We start from the raw sequence: 23,125 nt of genomic DNA on the forward strand, positions 1-23,125 counted from the left end.
AATAAAATAGTATGAAAATATTTATGACAAGAAAAAAATCCCTGAAAGGAACACAGTTTTATACCATTTTGATGAAAACATAGGCACATTATTAAGGTTTCCTGATAGCAGACAATAGCAACCACCTTGGATTTACTGATATAAAATAATTAATGAGTTCTTCCATTTGTCAAGACAGGTTCATATTAGGAAGAACCTTAAAGATAAGATAGTCCAAACTCCTTATTATAAAGATGAGGAAGCAAGAACATATAAATGTTAAGAGGTATCAATGACTGACTAATGACAATGATTGCTAAAAAAAAAGGTAAAAATATTGGCTCTGCTTTAAAGGGTCTTGCACATATACACATATAGCTATGTATGCACACACACAGACATATATATATATATATATGTATATATGGTAATTTCTACAGAAAAGGAGAGAAGGCATGAGAAGGGCAGGGTGGAAGGGATGGAAAAGAGGAAAAGCATTGTCAAGTAGTTTGGATTTCAAATTAGGCTTTTTTTTTAGAGTTGGGTTTATTTTTTTAATTTTTTTCATATATAAACCATTTTTAATACTTGTTTTCTTACATTTTGTTATTTATGTTCTCTCCCTCTCCTCAAGATGGTGAGTAAGAAAGGGCTGATGTTCGGTCTGAGAGCGAGGTGGACAGACCTCAGCAGTAGCTGCCACCATGTCTGGCAGAAACAACAACAAGCTACCCTGCCCCATTTGCAGAACCTGACCAAGCAGGAACCCCAGACCTATGGGGAGGAGTTTATGCAGCAGTATAATCACTACAAGTCCATTGTGGAAATTTTCAATTACAACCAAATAAACCCAGCAAAGAACTGTCTGAATTGGTGATGTTCTTGGCCCAGGTTGGTCATTGTTATCCACAACATCTGGTTGACTTCCCCCAACCACTGAAGGAACTTCTTTCTTACAACCACACAGTCTTGGATGCAGGACTTTGAATGACATTTTGCAAAGCTTTGATGTTGCTGAGAAACAGGAATCTAATTAATCTAACCAGTTTATTAGAACTATTCTTTGAACTTCTGTGTTGCCATGATAAGCTTCTGTGAAAGGCTTTGTACACTCATATTGTGATGGATATCAAGAATATCAATGCCAAGCACAAGAACAACAAAGTCAATGTCGAGCTGCAAAACTTCATGTATACCATGTTAAGAGACAGCAACATAATGGGCCAAAATCTCTTTGGCTGTGATGATTGAGTTTTACAAAAGAAACATCTGGAATGATACCCAAACTGTCAATGTGATCACAGCTGCATGCTTTTCTAAAGTCACCAAGATACTTGTTGATGGTCTAAAATTCTTCCTTGGTAATGTTGAAGATGAGAAAGAAGACAGTGATTCTGAATCTGAGGATGATGGGCTCACAGCATGAGATTTACTTGTTAAATAATCCACAGGAAAAAAAAGCTCCAAGATAAAAAGAAATTGGAAAAGGCCATGAAAGTCTTGAAAAAAAAAAAGAAGAAAAAACCAGACGTGTTTAATTTCTCAGCTTTTCATTTGATTCACAATACCCAAGATTTTGCAGAGAAGCTTCTGAAGCCACTGGAGAGTTCAAAAGTGAGATTTGAAGTTAAGATGATGCCCATAGACCTCATCTCCAGATGAGTGGGAGATCACAAGCTTTCTCTTTAATTTCCATCCCTTTAGCAAACTGTTCCTCCAACCCCATTGGAGAGAGAGGTGACCAAGATTCTTCTCTTTGCCACCCAGGCTTCTCATCAGTTCCTACCCATGGAGATTATCGAGTCCTTGTTAAAGACTGGCCAACAACTTTGTCATGGACAAGAACTCCTGGAGGTAATGGCTGTTGGAATCAATGACATAAAAGAGAGCACTGAAGACCTTCTCCAAGATCTGGCCCCATACAAAACCCACAAAGACAAGAATGCAATGATGTCTACTAGAACTCTAATTCGTCTCTTCAGAACCCTAAATCCGAAGATGTGACAGGAAATAATTCAGGGGCAAGTCCACCGAGGCCTCTTTGGAAGGGAGAATCTAAGAGTACCAGGAGCCAAGGATTATATTCTGTGAACAGAAGTGCTCAATGTGGAGAAAAAGAAGGACAGAGAGCCTAACAAAGATGGATAGGAAAGCGCCAGTCTGTGCGAGAAGGAGGACTAAGATGGTGAATGGATCCAGGTGCATCACTCCTCCAAAGAGGAGCTGCAAATAATAGCTGAGAAGTTAAAGAACATGCTGCCAGAGGAGCGAAAGGATAAGGCAGCTGTGGTGAGTACCAGCAGGGTTCTGAACCAAGAGGACTTTATCCCAGAAGAGGAAGAATGTGCACCTGGACAGTGACACAAAGAGGAGTGGGGAACTGCTTTCCTTGAGGGACATCGAACATTTCCATTAAAAACAACAACAATAACAAAAATTGGTCAAAGAGACATGATGGCCGGAATGACAAGCGGAAAAGAATTTGTGAAGAAGAAAACCAAACTGAACTCATTTGCTAATTCTACAAATAAAGAAAAGAAAAGAAAAAAAAACAAGAACTTTATGATGATATGATACTTCCACAACGTCCACTCCAAAGGCAAATGTTCCTTAACAAGAAAAAATAAAAAAATAAAAAACACAGCTGGCTCTCCGGGATGCACTTTTGAAAAAGAGAAAAAAAAATTTCATGAGATAGACTTCTGGTGGGAGGGACAAGGGTCATTTTCACATTATTGCTCTGGGATATCAAGAGATTGTTGTTGGTGCAGGAACTCTGTAGGGTGGAAGGGTGAGAGCCTGCTGGAACCCCGGAGCTGGGAGAGCCCCTAGGAGTAGCCCTTTCTCTGGGTGCTCTGCCTATGCTGTGAGGCCACCTTTCCTGACTGTGTTAGGTATGGCCTTAGTGAAATGAATATTTGCTTTGGAGATGGAGAATTGGCAATATCTGTAAAAATTTATAGAAAAGAATTTTTTTTTGTCCATCGGACATCTGTTTTACTCAGCTCAAGACAGTAGTGTGCCTTGGACAGACTGTAAGCCTTAATTTGATCAACAGACTAGCATTTGCCAGATGAATCTGGTGCCCAACAGACACGTGGGACAGATGACTACTTTAATGCCAGAGGGTTCAATATTTTTTAATGTGCATGAAGAAATAATTGGTAAACACCTTGCTTTTCAAAAAATAAATCACTTTGCATGTATATATTGTATAAAAAGACAGAAGGTAATACAATATAGGCTGTAAATGTTTTATCATATACATATTTCCCATTCATTATGTTGTGAAATAAGACATATTACTTACACTAGAAAAAAATGCATGGAGAAAATAAATTGAAGAATGTTATATTGTGAGAGAGAAAGAATGAGATTCTTCCTTCCTATGAAAGGGGATAGAATTGTTCATTAGAAGTTCCTTGGGGTTTTCCTGGATTTGAGCTTTGCTGATGATAGTTAATTCTCTCACCATTTATCATTATACATTATTGCTGTTACTGTGTACAGCATTCTCTTTGCTCTTCTCATTTTGCTTTGCATCATTTCCATTTGTGACAAGGAAATCACTTTAAAAGACTGATATATATTAATTTAAGGTCGCCAAGGAATTCAGCTATGTAATTCCTAAATGAAACTCAAATCAGCAGTCAACCTTTTATGGAGGTTTTAATTACAAACAGGAGGAAGAAAGGTATTAGAGATAGATAGAGACCGAGAGAGAGAGAGAGAGAGAGAGAGAGAGAGAGAGAGAGAGAGAGAGAGAGAGAAGAGAGAGAGAGAGAGAGAGAGAGAGAGAGAGAAGAGAGAGAGAGAGAGAGAGAAGAGAGAGAGAGAGAGAGAGAGAGAGAGAGAGAGAGAGAGAGAGAGAGAGAGAGAGAGAGAGAGAGAAAGAGAAAGAGAAAGGGGAGAGAAGGGAATAGGGCTTAAATACCCCCTCTGTTTAGGCTGGGCCAAAAGGCCCAAGCCCTTAGATAGCTGAGGCAAAGAAAAGAGATCAGTCCCTATCACTCACATGACCAAAATGGAGAAACAGTCTCAGGGGCCTCCACCTGCAGCCCCCTTCAGAGCAAAACTTCTCAGAGTACAACCTCTCAGAGCAAAACCTCTCGAACTCCCCAGTCCTCAGACCCCGCTATGTTTAAGGAAAACATCTAAGTTCCCTCCCCTCAGTTCTCACATCTACCAATCACTGTCCATGTCTTCCCTGTGCCAATGGTGGCTCTAGCTTAACCCAGGACCGCCCAGAGGTCTGCCCCTTTGCACATGTCTGTTGAAGGTCATATTCTCAAATAATTAAATCTTAATCCTTTGCTGCAGCCCTTCCTAAATCCTGTTACTCTAAGTAGGGTGGAAATTGTATTTTCCAAGACCTGGTTCTGTCATTCCAAGTATCTCTATTGTATTAATTCTAAAATCAAGCATGACTCAAAGAACTTCCTGTTTTATGCTTAAGCATAGGTCAAAGCCCTTTCCCTTGTTTAGCAAAAGGTTTCTGTACTAAAGCAGTCTTAGGTAGAGAGAAAGATCCTCCCATGGCAAGGGGGTTCACATTCCAATAGAGTTCTTACTATCAGTAGGGAATTTTTTCCAAGTATGAAACTTTCCAATGGTGAAATTTCCAACATTCACAAGTCTAAGAAGTTTCAAGGTTTACAATCCCCCCTGATGATCACTGGGAGACTAGTCTCCCCATTGATCATTTAACATAATCATTTTGTAGTTCTAAATGCACTTCTAACTATAGATATACACAATATTCAATTTTCTAAGAGAAATTAGAATAGTGAGAGAGGAAATAGAAAAGAAAAGAAAGCAAAACCAATGTTTTGCTAGGCGCATTGACAGAAAGCCAAATTAGGGGCAGTCCCTTTTGGCATAAATGTGTACAATTACAATAAATGTTCAATCAAAAGTTCAGTCCAATCAATCATATCCAAAGTTCATTCTTGATCTTCTTGATGAAGTGTAAGTTTTTGGCATCTTTCTGCAACAGTTCATTCTCTGGATATGAAAGTTTCAAGCTTCTTTCTTGAAGATCTTTTCTCAAACAGAAAAAAAATCTTTGATTTTTTTTATAACAGTAAAATCTTAAAAAAATTTCAAAATTCTTGGATTTTTATAAAAATACAATCTCAAACAAAAAAATTCAGAAATAAAAAAATTCTTAGATTTTAAATTAAAATACACATTCCAGATCTCTTTTTTTATGTGTGATTGTCTTATTTGTCATTTCTCATTGCATACTATACCACAATCTTCAGCCATTCCCTAAATGAAGGACATTCCTTCCATTCCTAGATTTTTGCCGCCACAAAAAGAAGAAATAATTTTGTACAAATAGGTCCTTTTTTCTTTTTTCAATCTCTTTTGGATATAGAATTACAAATGATATTTCTGAGTCAAAGTTTGATAATCCATTGAGCCTGGTTCCACATTGCTTTCCAAAATGATTGGATTAGTTTACAGTTCCACCAACAATGTATCCTTGTCCCAGTTTTCCTACATTTCCTCCAACATTTGTCATTTTCCTTATTGTCATATTAGTCAGTCTGATAGGTCTAACACAGTGAATAGTGGTTTTGGTTTCCATTTGCTTAATTAATAGTGATTTGGAGGACTCTCATTTGACTAAAGATAGTTTTAAATTTATTCATTTGGAAATGTCCTGTTCATTTATTTTGACCATTTACCAGTTGGGAAATGTTTTGTGTTCTTATTAATTTGATTCACTTCTCTATATATTCGATACATAAGCCTTTGTCAGTCACTTGCTATAATTTTTCCCTGCAGTTTATTTCTCTTCTAATCCTCATTGCATTGTTTCTGCTTGTGACCCCCCTTTTTAATTTAAGGAAGTCAGAATCATAAATTTTATATCTTATAATGTTCCCTGTCTCTTTTGGATATAAATTCTTCTCTTATCCATAATTCTGACAGGCAAATTATTCAATTCTCCCCTAATTTGTTTATGTTATCACCCTTTATTTCCAAATCACTTATCCATTATGAGTGATCTTGGTAAATGACATGAGATGTTGGTCTGTGCCTAGTTTCTGCCATACTATTTTCCAATTTTCCCAGTAATTTCTGTCAAGGAGTAAATTCTAAAATGAGTTTTGAGGAAAGGCGGGGAAACTAAGAGGAATATTTAAAGAAACAGGACCTTCCAAGCATGGGGAGAGCCAGTATAAATTAATAAATAGGACCAAGCTTTAGAGTATAGCATTTGTGAGAAACAACAAGTAGGTCAGTGCCATCCTATACTGTGTAGTGTGGGTGGGTGGTGTAAAGTGTAAGAAGAGCTTTATATGTTGAATAGAGGATTTTATATTTGATCCAAGAGGTAAGAGGAGGGCAGTGAAATTGATTAATTTGGGATGAAGGGTAAAAGCACATCTGAACTTTAAGAAATTCACTTTTGTACCTGAGTAGGAAAGAGATTGTAAAGGGGAGAGATTTAAGATACAGAGATCAGTTAGAAGGTTATTGTGATAGTGGAGGTAAGAGGTGATGGAATTCTGTACCAAGTTAGTTGCATTATGTGGAAAGGAAATAAGACTGACAGTTTGTGGTGGAAGGGGCCAACTGGGAGTGGCAGTTGGGTCTTGTGACTAGCACTTCCTTCCTGCTGGGGGGGACTTGCTTACTGGTGTTGGAGGAGAGAGGAGCTTGTTCAGACAGTCTGGAATGGCATGCTCTTCTTGGTTCAGCTGGAAGATTCAGGCCCAGGCTTCTGAAGGTTAGAATTGTTCTTGTTTGCTTTCTGCCTACTGCTAAGATTCTAAAAAAGACAAAACTGGACTGATATAGAGTAGACATGAGTGGGAGAACCCCCCACCAGCCTCTGAGGCCTGACCTCAAGTCTGAAGCTGAGAAAAAACTCCAATCCCAACGGGTTATTAAATTTTATATTATTTGAATTTTCAGTCAGATACATGGACTATCTTTTCTGGTCATAGAGGGAGCTGAACTTCAGTTCAGTCATTCCAGGACAAACAGGTCTTATTGGACCCCTGCTGTTTCCTCTCAGCAGGGGGCATCTCCCTCCTTTGCTTCACCAAGCAATATTCCTCCTCTCCCCTTAACTCCTCCATACCCCATACAAACCTCTCTTTATCCCCATTTTTCCAATCCCATTTCCTTTCACAATAAATATTACAACTATGAATGTAGAGAAAGGGACAACATATATGATAAATGTTGTCAAAGTAGAAGTGGGAAGATTTGACATCTTGATTAAATAAGTGAGGTTAGTGTAAGTGTGGAGTTCAACATAACACTAATATTTTGAATATGGGTAGGTACATGATCTGGTTTAAGTTGATTTGGAAGGTGTTTGTTATTTTTTACTAAATAGCTTTCTTTATAAGTAAACATATGGGAGCCACTGATTGAGAGGAAAAAACCTGAACCAGAAACCCATCAATAAGTGTTCCATTCTTGTTGTGGAAAAGGTTTATAACTTGTTTCATCTTCATATTCTCCATCTATTAAATGTCAAAATATAAAAATTGACTTCTTTCTTACCCCGTTATGAGATAGCAGGTTAGAAATGTGGTTCTGGAGATTAAATCCATGAAACTTTCTGTAAAAAATTCAGTATAAATTAATGTGACTAAGCCCTACGGTTGTTATTTAGGCCTACAAAGCCCATCATCTTAACCTTGATTTTTATACAATGACTTTTCTTCATCCAAAGCAAACCTAACAATGAATTGTATCTGCTTTTAACCACTGTTTGATGACATTAGCATTTGCCAACCCATTATAAAAAAGAAAGTAAACATTGTCACTGCTTTAATTCTGAAGAGCAATTTGGGGAAATCAATCATAAGTACTCTATGAAACAACTTAATTTTGAACTAATTACTTCTTTAAAAATTATTTTTCTAAGTTGCTGTTTAAAAAAAAGAGCTCATATATATATATATATATATATATATATATATATATATATATTACTGGACAGACATCTGAAGCTCTTCAAGATAGTATTACATCAGTAGATAATTTGGAGACTAGGATTTCATGTTCATAGATTCAAAAACATGCATATTCATATAATTTAAATGTTAAAATAAAAACTATATTCATTTTTCTGTCTAATTTCATATAGTTTATGGTTGTCTGTCTTCTTTGTGCTGGGGAACACTAAATTTATTTTGTGTAGAATGAGGAGTTGCTCCCTCCACAATCTTTCTTTCTTCTTGATTGTTACAAATGTTACAGTATCATGGAACCTCAGATCTTGAATAGACCTCAGAGGTCATCTATTGGAAACCATAACTGAATAGGAATAAAGTCTACACAATTCGTGATGAAAGTTCACCCAACCTTTGCTTTGAGACCAAAAGTGATGGGTCCCTACTCTCTATAGCACATTCCAAAGCTCAAAATTTAATTTCAGGAAGTAATTTAGTTATTGTAGTCTGTAACCTCCGTGCAGCTCCCAGCTCATGTTTAAATTTTTGTATGGTCTTTTCAGAATATCATAAATGAAAGAAAGTAGATTTGATTCTAAGGAAATTTGTCAGAGGTCACTCCTAGCCAACTGTGACCCTGACAACCAACCAACCAACCAACCAACTAAAAACCACTGAATCAGAGCATATACAGAAACTTTCATTTTATTAATGTGCAGCAAAGGACAACTATTTGTGTTTACAGAAGACTTTCCTTGATATTATTACATTATTATCAATCATAAAGTTTCCTTCAACTCTCTCATTTCGGTCACTATAAATTGAAAATGAGAAAAGTTGTCTTTGGGAAAGAAGTTGTAAGGGGGTGGGGGGTGGGGGGAAGCCACTAACAATTTGTCTCCAGAATGTCAAAAATGGAACTGGAAGTTGCTGTTTTGTAGTCCCTTGTCCAGAATTTGAGACATATTGCTTGTAAGTTACTTAATTTCACCTTACACACAATGACCCTACACCTTGCTCTCTTGTCCTATTAGGAGCCCTAGGGTCTCATTGTTATGGAATATAGGTACCTGGGTCTTCCCTTCCTTTCCCTCAATCCTCGTGAAGATATTGGCACTCTTCAATGAAATGAATGTTTGGACTGTCTTGCCTATTTTTCTTCCCTTTCCATCCCAAATCATATTTTGGGTCCATATCCCCACATTCTGATATTTACCAGCCCCTCATTTGCTTTTTCTATCATGATTATACTATATAACCTGCCTATTCATTACAGGAAAAGGTATTTCTAGATAGACTTCTTCCTCTACATCTCAGCCCCAAGTACTAGGGTTAGGAAAATGGATTGAAGATATTTTTGTATTTTACTTTTCAATACCTTTCTATGTATTACTTCATGTAGAGGCAGCGTGATGCTCTGGATTTCACATCAGAGGACCAGCTTTGCCACTGTGACCCATATAACCTTGAGCCAGTCACTTAAGATCTCTTGGTCTCATCTATAGAATAACAAGGTTGGTCTGGGTGAACTCTAAGGTTCCTTTTGACTTAAAAATCTTTTATTTACTATAAAAACTGTGCCTCAGTTTAACTATCATTAAAGTGGTGAGAAAATGTTCTAGTTACTAGGTACATTTGAAGTCTCAAGTTATTGAGCATGTGAGAGAAACATCAAGAAAATTTTCTTATAAATACATATTTTTGCATGTTTTTATAACTCAGATTTATGCTTAACTGTCTGCAACTTTCTAATAGAGCTGATTCTTAAAACTAATAGGCTGGACTATCTGTTTTATCCCAAGAACTATCTATTATTAACCTGGGCTAGCTGTTATTTTAAAGTATCCAAGCTCTAATTGCCTGGGAAAATGCTTTTATCTTAGTAAGAGGAGCTCTGATACTTGCATAAAATTGGATGAAACTCTTTTTCAGGGAAAGTCAAACTATCAAAATCAATGTCTGCTCCTCCTGACCACTGCAAGCATGGCTAGCTTCTTCTCCTTTGATGCCTCTCTCCTACCACTTCAATATATTTTTCTATCTGTTCTTAATTTGAAAACTACATCAAATGAACTCTTTTAACATCACAATAATTTTCCAATTGCCCCTTCATGTGACAGAAAGAGAAAAGTCTATGTACTTTGACCTGCTCTGTCCAGCTTTTTTTCTTTTATTCTGTCAATATACAGCACCTGCCTTCGTGACATGTTAAGGATACTCTGCAGGGTGCAAAGTCTATATTCTGCTTACTGGCCTATGATTCCCACAGACTTTAACATGAGATGCGCTGGGGTTGGACTGGCCTCTGTACACTGAAATTGGAGCAAAACCTGGTTCTTTGTTGAAGACATGTTAGATCCAGATTTAAAATAGGATTGACTGAGGTACAAAAAAAGATCAAATGTCTTGGCCAGTGACAGTTGACATCTGTTTGTTCATCTACATTGTGATATCTAATTGTCACTTATCTTTCCACTAATTACACTAAAAGCATCTTCAGTAGTGAAGATTCTGCCATATTAGTGCTAAGTAATGGGAACCAGTAGAATGAACTAATCCTATTAAATAGAAATTGAGTCAATTTCCCATCTTGAGAAAGGCTTAGCTCCCTGATATTGCTTGAGTTTTCCCTTAGGGCCTATAAAAGACACTAAATAATAGCAAAGTAAATGTGGGTAGAAGTTTGAAAGCATCAAGTGGGACAGGTGAAGTAGGTACATAATTTCAAATCATTAGAGATATTACTATGAAGATTGATTTAGAACCTAGGACAATTATAAACCTGAAATAAAGATATTTCTCTCTAGTAGTGGTTCATGATAACACTGAAATGAATAATAGCCACTCCATTATAATTGCCTTATTTTGTTATGGCAGTAAATTTGTCATGTTTGTAGAGAAAATAAAAGTAGTATCATGCCACTAATGTGAGGGATGTACATACATATATAGATACATGGACACGTATGTACCTAAAGCCCTAGCTAGCACACACACACACGCACACACACAAAAAAACATGGGCATCCACTATTATTCACATAATTTATGTTGCAACATAGGTTTTCCTTAAACTTTTGATATAATTGCCAGTTTTACACTCATTGTATGCAGAAAGCATATCAGCAGTAGCATTTTCCTCCTAAGTAGAGAAAAGATTTTAGTAGTTAAAATGTACAGTGAGACCCCAATTTGCAAAGAATACATTTTGTGAAGTGGTCAGTGTTTTTGGAGTTTGCACTGCATATCTTCAGTGATCTAGAACTAATTACATATTTTACATAATTATAAATTCAAATAATATAATTTCAAATTCAATTGATAAATTCACAGATTTTATTATTTGCACTGATTGTGACTTAACCATATTAGAAAAAAAATGAAAATGAACATATTCTGTGAGTAGAGCCCTGTGCTAGATAGGAGGGTGGTGCTGTATGTATGTACATTAGGGGTAGGAGAGAAGAACTAAAATAATAAGGCATAATCTCTACCTTAATGGAATTTATAATCTAGTAAGAAGACAAGTCAGAAATTTTGAATCTTGAACTTTCAACTAACATCTCCTTAGTGTTGTCTGAAACAATAACAGTGTTGGTTTCATGAACAAATATAACATTGACTTTTAGAGGGTAATTAAAAACATTTTACTGTGGCATTATTAAAGAAAAAAAAAGAAAATTCACTTCTTACACTGAGTTAACGAATGCTAATGAGTAGCAAAGCAGAGTGAAATTCACAGTGAATTAATTAGAGGATTTGAGTTCTAATTCTACTTAGATTCCCTATGATGTGTGGAACTTGGATTTCTTAGTTATTTAACTTCATTACACATAATTTTCCTAAACATTAAAATGAGAATATTTGATTAGATGACCTCTAATGTCCTTTTCACCCTAAACCTACACCCTACTCTTTTAGGCAACTATGCAATAATAATTTTAATTTCATAGTTAAAACCATTATATTCTGCAGAAAACCTGCATCCAGCTTGAAGGTACATCATAGAAAGTATCAGAGTTTCTTGTGAAGAAATTATTTTTTCTTTTTTTTTTGTATCATGTGGATGATAATCATTTTCTTACATTTTGGGGTATATGTCCTCTCTGTCTTCAAAATAACAGGTAGTATGATATAAGCTATACATGTATTTTCCTACAATAAATATTTCTGTGTTCTTCATGTTGTAAATGGGAGCATATCTCTTAAAAAACTAGAGAAAAAAATCATGGAGGAAATAAAGTGAAGAATAGTATATTTCAGTGTGCATTCAGATTCCATCATTTGCTTCTATAATGATGGTTAGCCTTTTTCATGATGAGGCTCTTACGGTGGTCCTGAATCCTTTCACTGTGATAGAAATTATCCTTATACAATGCCTTAGCAAAATAAAGAATAAAATACTGAAAATAAAGGTAAGTAAGAAAATTTTACTATATATAAATTTTGTAGCAATTCCATTCAAGCATTTGACTTTCACATTATTTTTAAGAGTAGTTTACTAGTAGAAAATAATTTCCTTATTGGCCTGAGAACTTTAGTATATCATTAGTTTATCAGAAAAAACTTGAGAGTTGAAATAATTGTGTAACCCACTTAAACTATCACTTATTCCTTGATTGTTCAAATATTTTATGTCAGAATTTACCAAAAGTAATGACCTATAGATAAAAGTTGCTGTGAGGAACAAAGCAACAGACATATAATTAAATATTATCAATGATAAATGGATCATAAATAGATCCATTTTTTCAACATAAATAAAGTTCTAACCAGGCAATATAAATTTGCCTTGAATCAAGTAGTGAGTAAATAACCATTTATTAAATGCCAAGAAATATAAAAACATTAGAAATATAAAGAATTGGAGGGAAAAAGACAACTTCTACTTTAAAGCATCTCAAAGCTAAAAATGAGAGACTATGCATATGTAAAAAAGTACAAAGATGAATTGGAAATAATAGAGAGAAGATATTAAAATTAAATCTAAATGGGAAAAGTTTCCTTTAAAAGGTGTGACTTTACTTGGGACTAATTAGTCATTAGGACAAAAACCTAAAATTTGGTGGGGGAAGAACACTTTCTCTTACAATCCACTTAAAGTTATAGCGGTCCAGAGTTGCTCAAAACTCTGAAATCAAGCAAACAATAAGCATTTATTAAGGGCAATGCTAAGTGATTTGTTTTTAGAACATAAATTCCAAAAGGATAGATCATCATAATATAGAAAATGAAAGCTTAGTTCAATTAGAAAAGTGAAGTTTTATCTTTGTACATGTTGTATAATTGGAAATCTGTTACCCTAAAAACTACATTTTCCAGGAGCCCACTGACTTCGTGTCATTATGTACTTCCTGTAAACAAAGGGATAAATTCAGTGGGGGTTCCTGGTCTGTCTTCTTTCCTTCCTAGGTGGCAATTGTGGTGGTAAGCAGGGATTTTGAACATACTGATTAGCCATTGGCATATTTTTTTATTTTGTTAACTTTTTATTCCTTTATTTCTAATTATCATGAATAAATCTCCTAAATATAATATTTTATTATTGACATTAATTTTAGTTTTTACAATGTTTTGATAGTAAGATGCTTCTTAAGCTATGGAGAATTTAAGGATATTATGTAAAACAAAATAGATCATTAAAACTATAGAGAAATAAATGTTTCAGTATAAATAAAATGAAGGCAGAAGAAGAGAAAATTATTGTCATTAAACATCTGTAATAAGCATGGGACACTGAAAATTTTGGGGAAATTAATACGAATCTTTCAAAATCATGTTCCCAAAGACAAGTGGAAAATGATTTTAAAATAATTAGGAATTACCAAATTGCAAAGTAATTAAAAACTTGGAATTCATATGGAGAAGGGTTCATAAATTGTAATGATCAAATTCCCAATTAAAGCAACTCTGATATGTCATCCCATATCCATGAACTGGGCAAAGATGTAAAAAGATAGAAATTTCTTTATTTGTATCAATTCTGGAAAAAAATATGTATGTGTCATTGTTGGTCACACTGTAAATAGGTTCAACAATTTTGAAACAATTATGTGGAATGATAAAAAGAAAGTTATATGACAGTTTTTGTACCTTTTGAACCAGGGCACATAATATGAGTTAATAAATGCTTGCTTACTAACTCAATAATTAGTTTAAGTATGTTGAAAAAATGAGGAAAAATTATGCACACACATTTACCACAGATATATAATTAAACATATTTCTAATATATCTTGATTTTATAAATCTTCCAATAGTTACAAAATACATGTCACATGGAATGGAAACTATTTGGATTAATATTTTTTAGGTTCGACAATTCTTCTTTCCTTTATAAAAGTGGTTTTAAGATCATCCCTTCCCATTTTAGTTATGCCTTAACTTGCTGAGTTAACATATGTCAGTTAATCATAGGCTTTGTATGCCAGTATACAATAATGTTTAACCAATCTGAAGAGACATGGTCATGCGTTGGAGTTTGTCTATAGATTAATAAGGCAACTGAAAAGGAATTCATTCCTGAAAATAGGGTGGAGGGAGGTTTAAATGTTAGACTGGCATCTCTTCCCCTCTCTTATTCAAGGAAGATTGAATGTAGATGAAAAATATCTAAGCACAATTAATTTAGCTCCATACAAATGGTAGAAAAGGACTCTTATCAGGAACTCTGAGTACCTTTTGCTGTCTTAAGTCTGAAACTACTTTTTCCTAGACTGTATCTACTTATGGGATAGTATATTTGGGGGAGATGTGCCAACTCTTCTTGATATACAATTGTGGTAAATACATATTTTTCTAAAATTTAATCGACTGGCTAGCTAATTAAATTTCAGTGAATACTGTTAGTAAGAGGAAACTTATGGTGCTCAAGTCAATGGACTTAAAGAATTACTCTTGAATACAAGTTTATCTTTAAAGTCTTGAAGGAGTGATAAAGCCATGCTTTGGGGAACTCACTCATTGGAAAGAACAGGTATTAAGATGAGGATATCCAAGAACCAAATGGGTGTTCTTTAATAAAATTATAAATTATAAAAGAGTAAGATCAAATGTATTATCAGTCACAAATTCTTTCCCAGTGTTTTCTTTCTTTTGGGGGGAGGGGAAAACTATTGATAATTTATTTTTTCGTTGTTCAAGAGAGTTTATTATATTAAATTATGCATTAAAATCTAATTTCCAATTTATATTTACTTATTAATTCATTTGGATTTATCTATTTCTTTGTTACCCTTTAATTGTCAAAATGAATGATTCACTTGATCCAAAAATATTAGTTTTCTTTGATGTTGATTAATGCTTGAATATTCAGCATTAGTTATTATTTTATTATGCATAAAACTAGATGTATATTTGAAGTTAGAAATGTTTTTAATATAATAAATACCCAAACTGTTCAATTATAGTCTCATAGAATAAATGCTTTCTTTAAGGGATTTCCAGAAATGCTCTCTCTAAAAAAGCTACATACAATCTAATGAAGCAAAGAAAACATTAGTTGTGTAAAAGATTTAATGTTCACTCAGAGATACCACCTCTCACCTATAAGATTTAAAAATGTGACAGAAAAGGAAAATGATAAATATTGGAGGAAGCATGGAAAAATGGAGATACTAATGCATTGTTAGTGGAGCTGTGAACTGATACAACCATTCTAAAAAACAATTTGGAACCAGTCCCAATAGACTTTAAAACTTTGCATACCCTTTGATTCAGCAATATCCCAACTACGTCCATATCCTAAAGAGATAAAAAAGGGAAAATGACTTATTCATAAGAAAAAGTAGATGTCTGTCAATTAGGGGATAGCTGAACAAGTTGTGGTATGTGATTGTAATGGAATACTCTTATGTCATAAAAATGAGCAACATGATTTCAGAAAATCTGGAAAGACCTAACTAAACTGATACCAAGTGAAGTTAGAAGAACCAGGAGAACATTTTACACAGTAACAACAATATTTTATGATGAATAGTTGTTAATGGATTAACTATTCTTAGCAATATAATGATCTAAGATAATTCTCAAAGACTCATGATGAAAAATACTCTCCAATTCCAAAGAACTGATATAGTCTAAATATACTATATTTCACTTTATTTTTTTCATTTTTTGATATAAGATGACCAATATGGAAAAATGTTTTACATTTTTGCAGTTTACAAAATCTGTCAGATTTCATGTGATCTTAGGAAGAGGAAAGAGGGATATAGAGAAGAAGAAAATTTGGCTCAAAAATTTAAAACTAATGAAAGTTAAAATTACATTTATAATAAAAAATAAGACATAAAAAAGAATTAATACTATGTTGAAATGACCAATTATTCTAAGAGTAATTTAATGGCTAGATATAAGTTGTCACACTGACAATGAAAGGAACACTCATAGTACATAAAATATGTGCTTTTGATTGTTATATAAATAGAGCCTATATTTTAATCTCTTAAACTTTTATGTTATAAATCTGGCCTCAGCCATTTCCAAGCTGTGTGACAGTGGGCAAGTCAATGAAGCCCAGTTTCCTTAGTCCTTATGCCTCTTCTGCCTTGGAACTAATACTTAGAATTTATTCTAAGACAGAAGGTAAAGGTTAAAAAAAGGCCAATGTTGTAGTAGGTCTATTAAATATAGAAAAGATTAAAAAGATTCTTGCCCTCAAAGAAGAATCTTCTTAGAGTTATACAGTAAGACTCAAGATGGAAGGTCTGGATTAACAGACATCAATGGATACCTTTCAAAATTTTCAAGTATTAAAAGGATAAAAAAAAACTTTTATCTGAAATAGGCCTATTTCCCCCTTTTACATTTATTCACACATAATTTACAAATTAATTTGTATTAAAATATTAGCAAAAAATTGTAGGCACAGGGGCCCACACACAGACAGCCAGGCAGTTTTCAATATTTCAAAGATCTAAGCTGCTTCTCACATCAACACCTGTGCTCTCTCTGTAACCCTGTACTTCTAGTTCAAAACCGACATCATTAGCCTCCCATTGTTTTTCCCATGCATTTAACCTGTCAATTGGAATCACCACCTGGGCCACAGTTAAGAAGCCAGGTGTGGCAACCATAGCCCTCAATGGGTGACCTTTCCATTTCAAAGGGCTCTTCTTGCCTTTGAAACCATCCATGGCAATTTGTAGTTTCTTCTAAAGAGTGATTATTCCCATGGGGTAGTTCAGTGATGTAATGACACAGGGGCATTTAAAAAAATTAACCTCTCTAGATAGATACTATTTCACAAATTTCCCAGTTCTTTCTGTTCTTTATTAAAAGATCTTCTTCTGTGCATATGGCACATAATTTTCCTTATTCATATTGTTCGACAAAAGCCACACACTTGAAAAAAAAAACTATATTCTCTAAGATAAAGAAATTCAAACTATAATTGGCATTTTGCTGACTCTTAGTTTCATTTCTGAACTCCACCTGAGGTTAGAAAATTCATGGTGTTTCAATTAGTTATATATAAAACAAACAGATTAGTACTATTCAAAATAATGGTAATGATGTCAGAGCAAAGTCTCTTGATGTGAAATGTAATCATTTTGATGCACCGGATGTCTACTGCATTCTTATAGTTATTGAGTGAATAATTCAGTCAATAAACATTTATTAAATATCTATGTTCTGGGCACTAAACTAAGTGCCAGGAATATAAAAAGAGCCAAAAGGCAGACTCAGGAAACTAATAATCTAATTGGAGAGACAATATATAAACAAATATATGCAAATTATATTCAGAATAAATATATATTCATGAAACATTAACAAAGGAGAAGTACTAAAATTAAGAGGTCAGGAAAGCCTTCCTGTAGAAGATACAATTTTAGTTGGGAATTAAAGGTAGCCAGTGCAACCAGAATGCAGAAAATAAAGGGGAGAGAATGCCAGGCCTAAAGAACAACCAGAGAAAATATCAAGAGCTGAGAGGTGGAATAGCAAATAGTTTGACTTCCCTGCATTGAAGAGTACATATGGAGGTGGTAAGGTGGGAGAAGACTGGAAAGAGAGGAGGGTTTTAGATTATGAAGAGCATTGAATGCTGAAGAGAGGATTTTGTATTTGATCCTGAAAGTGATTGAAGTCATACAGTTTATTGAATAAGGAGGTGACATGATCTGATCTTCAATAAAGTTTCTCCTCTACTAGGTCATTTTAATTCCTTAGAAAGCAATTTCTACTACCATGTTTAGTATAATGGAAATGAATCTGAAATAAATATAAAGGGGAAAAGGCTTAACGTGTTTGAATAGAATTTAATTAGACCAAATTTCTCAATTCAGGTTGTCGTAAAAGTCTTAATGCAGTTTTTTAAACATAAAATTTCACTAAAACTTTTGAGAAAATGGCCATTTATCATAGACATACATATATTAATCCTATAATTCTTATTTTATCTAATTATAATGATCTACAATTTTCTTAAAATAGCTATATTTTACTTTCAACTATCTGTAATATATTATCCTTGTCCCTTTTATGATTAGTTGCAAATCACATGTATTCAAATGGTATTATTTGTTCCTAATATAATTCCAGAGCCTTGATAATTAGATTATTTCTCATTAAAGTTACACTGTTTGATTGGGTTTGGATTCATAAGAATTGGGATAAAATACCATTATTGTCACTGCTCTCTGTTACTATGAGCCAGTTACTCAGTAGCTTCATTATAAATGTAACACTTTAGGTACAATTCAATACTTGTCAACATACAAAAAAATCTCAGTGTCTTTGTCTCCTCTTTATCCTTTCCTATGACATCTAATCTTTTGCTAAGCCTGAATGATTTGATTCCTGAAATATCTGTTGTATACTTTTCTCTATTTTCAGTGTTTCTACCTTGCACTTTATGGAATAAGGAAATTGTTAAAATTGAATGAAGCCCACTGATTCCATCTCCTGACTCAGTTCTAGATCACTTCATTTTCTGCTTGATTATTGATCTAGTCCAATTTCGGTCTACTGATAAAACTTTATTGCTTTGTTTAAATCTAGCCTTGCAAGACTGCAAAGCTGGACCACCTCTCCCTGTTGCTTAATGAATATTAAGAAATCTCTCAGGTTATGTTGACCATGAACTTAGTCAGATCCAAAGATTGATGAAAAGGTTTTTTTTCCCCCAGAATTATATATCTCAAGCAACACTTATTTCTTATCTGAAAACTGGCTTCATGCTCATCAATCAATTATACAGGGAATGGAGCTCCTCTTTTTTCTGATTTCAAGGAATTATACTTGTTTGCTCTCCCCTTCTCCAAATCAGAAAACTCTTAATATTTCCTCCTTTTAAAAAACAAATTATCTAATTTTGTATCTTGGTTAATTGTTTATTTGAATTAATTGATTTTATTTGGTGAATTGATTTTAATTCCTAAAAATCTGTTTTCCCCAGTATTCAAAGTCTGTTGTTATGAATGAGGAGACATGATCCCAGTTTTTATGTGATTGTCATGCATTGCTAAATAAATTGATATGCTAGAAAGTTCAAACCTTTGTTTTCTCAATCATTTCAACTTTCATCTGCCACTGGACTTTAGTCTCATCCCTCAAAAATCAATTGTATTCCATTTTACTCCATTTAATTAAATTCAACAAACATTCTTAATGTACCAAATATTCGAGCCAAATTTCATTCCATAGAGTACTTTATATATCTTCTGAATATTCCCACCTGCATATCTTTATGCATGATGTTTTACTTCATAGATGATGATAATGATGATATGAATAATGAAAATGATAAGTTACATTTTACAAAGGGCTCTAAAACTTGTGAAGTTCTTCACACATATCATCCCCCCCAAATCCAATCTTCTAATCTTGACTGAAATGATTGTAAGCTCGACTACATTCTTGAGGGTAGGAATTATTTCATTTTATTTTGTTACTTTCATCCTAGCATTCTGTTCAGCATATAATAGGCACTGGAAAAACATTTATTAAATTAATTTCTTTCTGCTTCAATTTTTTCTTCTATAGGGCACCTTCCATTATCTTGTCCTAAAATGAAGTATTACTACTTCCTTCTCCCAACTTCCTTAGCATGTTGTGGTTCTCTTCTTGCACTTGTGCATTTCACCTTTTCTTTTTTATTAATTACCTTTATAATTATAATAGGTTTGAAGGCACGGTTAATATATCATTCTTCTTTTTATCCTTCACAGTATGTTTCATATAGTTATGGTATTTTAAAAATATTTTTCAATGACTATTTTTATAAGTGATCACTTATAAGCACTTTTTAAAAGTGTTTTCACATGTATGATTTAATTTGACAGATTTTCCCCAATGAATTCTAAAGAACAATTTTTGAAATAGAAAAAGGTTTTAATATATCCATTTTCTATAAGAATGGTTTATGTTCCAAAATCAAGTGGTTCAATAAACTTTGCATTTTGGGGGAATGTTAACTTTATTTTACAAATAACAGTTATGTGACTTAAGCTCATTCATCATAAAAAATGCCAAATTTTGAAAACTTTCTTCAGAAGACAGAAGGCACGTTAAAATAATATCTATTTTGCAATTATATAAAATAAGAATTTTCATTCTCTTCTCTACATCTATATTTTAAAATAATGTAGGTAGATTTTCTTCAGAAGTGAAGGATGTTTCTTTTCTGTAAAGATATTTTATTTTACCAATTATGTATAATAGCAGTTTTCTACATAATTTTTCTAGAGTTATATGATCCAAATTGTATTCCTCCCTTCCTTCTTCTCTTCCTGGAACTGGCAAGTAATTTGATCTGGTTTATAAATGTATTATCATTCAAAACATATTTCCATATGATTCATTTTTGTAAGAGAATGCTCATATAAAACCAAACCAGAAAAATAAAATCCTAAATAAATTAAGTGAAAAATTGTATGCATTCTGACTACAATTTTTCCTCTGTAGGTAGATAGCATTCCTTGTCTTAAGTCTTCTATACTGTATTCTCCTCATTCTGTTTATTTTACTCTGCTTCAGTTTATGTAGGTTTTTTCCAGCTCTTTCAGAAATCATTCTGTTCCTTTCTGACAGTACAATAATATTCCATTACCATCTTATACAACAATTTGTTTAGCCATTTCCCAATTAATAGATGTCTCCATAATTTTCAATTCTTTGCCACAACAAGAACAAAAAAAAAGCTGCTACAATTTTTAAAAATTCTGTCCCTCCCTGCCAACCCTTTTCTTATCCTTTTGGGATACAAACATAGCACTAGTATTACTGAATCAAATAGTATACAGAGTTTTATTTCCCTTTAGGCATAGTCCCAAATTGCCCTCCAGAATGGTTGGACAAGTTCACAATTCCACCAACAATGCATGTGTCTCAATTTTGCCACATTTCCAACATTTATCATTTTCTTTTAATACCATATTGGCCAATCTGATGAGCATTATTTAAAATTGAATTTCTCTAATCAAGAGTGATTTAGAATATATTTTGTCATTTGATTACTGATAATTTTGATTTTTTTCACATGAAAACTGCTAACCATTTGTCAATTGGAGAATGTCTTGTATTCTCATCAATTTGACTTAGTTCTCTATATACTTGAGAAAAGAAACCTTTATCAGAGAAAATTGCTATATTTCTCCCCCAGTTTGTTGTTTCCCTCCTAATATTGGTCACATTCATTTTGTTTGGACAAAACTTTTTAAATTTAATATAGTTTAAATTATGTATTCATTTTGTATCTGATAATGTGCTGTATCTCTTGTTTGGTCATAAATCTTCCCTTCTCCATAGATTTGACAGATATACTATTCTATTTTCCCTTAATTTACTTATGGCATATCCCTTTATGTCTAAATCATGTACACATTTTGATCTTATCTTGGTATAGAATGTGAGATATTGGTATCTACCTACTTTCTGCCTTACTGTTTTCTAGTTTGCTCAGCATATTTTTATCAAATAGTGAATTCTTATTACAAAACCTGGTATAGTAGGGTTTATTAAACATTATATTGTTAAGGTAATTTAAAGCTATTATATTCCTTCAATCCATCATTCTATTTCTTAGCCAGTACTATATAATTTTGATGATTACTGTTTTATAGTACAATTTGAGATATTGTACTTCTAGGCCTTCCCATTTTTGTTAACTCCTTTGTTAGTGTTAATATTTTGTTTTTTCAGGTTAATTTTTCTATTTTTTCCATTTCTCAAATAGCATTTTTGAGGTTTGATTTTTTGGCAATGAATAATTAAATTAATTTAGGTAGAATTATATTTTTATCATATTAGCTTGGCTTATCCATAAGCAATTAATGTTTTTCTGGTTGTTTAGATGACTTTACTTGTGTGAACTGTGTTGGTAATATATAAAAATAATGATGATATTTGTGGGCTTATTATGTATCCTGAAAATTTAATTAGTTCAATAAGTTTTTGGCTGATTCTCTGTCATTCTCTAAGTATAGTATCATATCATTCACAAAAATGATACTGTAGTTTCTTCATTGCCTACTTTAACTTCTTCAGTTTCTTTTTCTTCTCTTATTGATAAAGCTAGCATTCCTCGTACAATATTAAATAACGGTGGTGACAAAGGACATCCTTGCTTCATCCCTGATCTTATTTGGAAGGTTTCTAACATCCTTATCACACATGATATTTCTTGATGGTTATATATAGATACCATTCATCATTTTAAATAAAAGCTCATTTATTCCCATGTTTTCTCAACCTATTGATAGCAAATTGTGTTGCATTTTGTTGAAGAACTTTTCTGCATCTAATGAAATATTGATCTGATTTATGTTAGTTTTATTACTGATATGGTTGGTTATGCTGATAGTTTTACTAATATTGAACCAGACTTTCATTCATGGCATAAATCCCACCTGGCCATAATGAATGATCCTTGTGATATTTTGCTTTAATCTCTTAGGATGCTTTTTAAAAATGTTAGAATACTTTTAAATGTTCCTTGTCGAATGTCTGAAATTAAACTTCTAGAGAGTAATTTATAATTACCTCTATAACTATGCTTAACACTTCTATAAACTTTTGAACACAAATGGACACTTAATGACTAAAATAAAATAAATAAATGAAAAATCATTTTTAGCACTATGTGCCAAATAGTGTACTTATCCTATAGGTCCAGGTCCCCCTCTGCTCGACCCTGCTACCACTGGAATGAGTAACATCAATGTCTTCTACTGTGTACACACATAGACTAAGAGGAAGGGTTCCTTGCATCTTTG

The 23,125-nt window shown here is 33.4% G+C and overlaps 1 pseudogene; it reads left to right on the forward strand.

Moving 5' to 3' along the window:
• Positions 1 to 683: 683 nt before the first annotated feature.
• Positions 684 to 2,553, forward strand: LOC100618093 (protein SDA1 homolog; annotated as a pseudogene).
• Positions 2,554 to 23,125: the final 20,572 nt, after the last annotated feature.

This window comes from Monodelphis domestica, chromosome 8 (genome assembly GCF_027887165.1).
Source record: "Monodelphis domestica isolate mMonDom1 chromosome 8, mMonDom1.pri, whole genome shotgun sequence".
NCBI lineage: Eukaryota > Metazoa > Chordata > Mammalia > Didelphimorphia > Didelphidae > Monodelphis > Monodelphis domestica.